This window comes from Suncus etruscus, chromosome 11 (genome assembly GCF_024139225.1).
Source record: "Suncus etruscus isolate mSunEtr1 chromosome 11, mSunEtr1.pri.cur, whole genome shotgun sequence".
In the NCBI taxonomy this organism is placed as follows: Eukaryota; Metazoa; Chordata; class Mammalia; order Eulipotyphla; family Soricidae; genus Suncus; species Suncus etruscus.
The window spans coordinates 29,464,723-29,466,944 of record NC_064858.1 but is presented as its reverse complement, the minus strand read 5'-3'; the positions used below and the strand labels follow the sequence as shown (position 1 = coordinate 29,466,944).

Here is a 2,222-nt window from a genome sequence, read left to right as displayed (position 1 = left end):
ATTTTTTATTTATCATATATTTTATTTTTTACTGAGTATGGTATAGTCAAACTTACTCATAGATTTCAAATTAGTCTGTGATTTTGCAAAATATGCAATAAACTTTGACCTATGTTAAATAAAATACTGTCATATTTTAATCTAAAAACTATATATTTTATTATTAAATGTAGGGCTTTAGTTGATGTGGAAATCAATTGTATGTACAAGAAAAAATTTTCTTGTAAAATATGAATTATGGAATATTTAATAACCTATCCTGTTTCTACCAATATTGACATTACCCTCATCAAACAAAACAAGTTATGGTTCTTTTTTATTTTATTTTATTGATTGAAACCATTGTGATTTACAAAATCCTTCATAGTTGGATTTCAGACATACAATGAACCATGGCCAATCCCACCACCAGTGTCAACCAATGTTCCCAGAGTGAATCTTCTACCACTACCCTTTGCCCCTTGGCCTGCCAGTATAACAGGCCCATTTTAAGTTTAGATTGTTATCTAGTGAGCAACAGTCCACAGCAAAGGAAGGTGAAAGAAAAGGGGTGGCAAGAGCTAATTAGCTGCAGTGTGCCTGAGCAGTTTCTTCCTAGACTGAGGCAAGAAGAACTAGGATGCTGTTCTTTCCCTTTGGGAGCCAGCTGGCAGCAGGATGGGGGAACATTCTCATTCCTGAGGAGTTAAGAACTAAAAGTAAAAATGAGAAATAACATCTCCCTGATGATTAGTGATGCGGAGCATTTTTTCATGTGCCTTTTAGCCATTTGTATTTCTTTTTTGTCAAAGTGTCTTTTCATTTCTTCTCCCCATTTTTTTGATGGGGTTAGATTTTTTTTCTTGTAAAGTTCTGTCAGTGACTTGTATATTTTGGATATTAGCCCCTTATCTGATGGGTATTGGGTGAATAGTTTCTCCCACTCAGTGGGTGGCTCTTGTATTCTGGGCACTATTTTTTTGAGGTGCAGAAGCTTCTCAGCTTAATATAGTACCATCTCATGCCACAGAGATTGGCACACATCAGAAAGAATGAGAACAAGCAGTGCTGGCGGGGATGTGGAGAGAAAGGAACTCTTATTCACTGCTGGTAAAAATGCAATATGGAGATTTCTCCAAAAGCTGGAAGTTGAGCTCCCATATGACCCAGCTATACCACTCCTAGAAATATATCCTAAGAACATAAAAATACAATACAAAAATCCCTTTCTCACATCTATATTCATTGCAGCATTGTTTACAATAGCCAGTCTCTGGAAACAGCCTAGATGCCCCTCAATAGATGAATGGTTAAAGAAACTATGGTACATATACACAATGGAATATTATGCAGCCATCAGAAGAGATGAAATCATGAAATTTTTCTATACATGGATGTATATGGAATCTATTATTCTGAGTGAAATAAGTCAGAGGGAGAGAGATAAACACAGAATGGTCTCCCTTATCTATGGGTTTTGAGAAAAATGAAAAACATTTGTGTAATGATTCTCAGATCAAAATAGAGGACGACTGGAGGGTCCAGCTCCTGACATGAAGTTTTCACCACAGGGATCCTTTAGTGCAGTCACAGAAATAATTACACTAAGAACTATCATAACAAAATGTGACTGAATGAGAGAAGTAGAAAGCCTGAATAGAGTACAGGACTGTGTGGAGTGGGGAGGAAGGACACTTGGAATATTGGTCATGGGAATGTTGCACTGGTGAAGGATTATATATATATATATATATATATATATATATATACATATACATATATATATAAATAAAGAAAAGATAAGGCCTCCCAATTCTTACCACAGGCTGTGTTCTTTACACTGACTTATAGAAAGAGGAGGTACAGTAAATGCACCCCATATACACCTCAACCCAGGCCCTTCTCTTGGTCTCTATTGTGAATTGGGGGACAAAAAATGAGAAATAACAAATCAGGGGTGAAATAGGAAAGGATTTGTAAAGTGGTAAGCAGAGGGGAAAAAAGGACGGATTATATATAACAGGAGAAGAACTATATACAACATAGGCATTATGTACAATACAGATGGACATTAGATAGACATAGAGGTGGCCAACAGAGAAAGAGAGAGAGAGAGAGAGAGAGAGAGAGAAACAATGAAGATAGATCTATTGGTTGCAGTTGAAAAACTGACTCACGTGGGACAGGTCAGAGCACTTAAAAAAATAAAGCCAGCATGTCAGATAAGAAGGTTTTCCAATTTC

General features: G+C 36.4%; 1 non-coding gene across 1 annotated transcript; it reads left to right on the top strand.

The window, feature by feature from the left end:
• Positions 1–1,782: 1,782 nt before the first annotated feature.
• Positions 1,783–1,914, top strand: LOC126023214 (small nucleolar RNA SNORA51). The gene has a single exon (XR_007500417.1). It is a non-coding gene; the product is annotated as a small nucleolar RNA SNORA51 (small nucleolar RNA).
• The last annotated feature ends 308 nt before the right edge of the window (positions 1,915–2,222 follow it).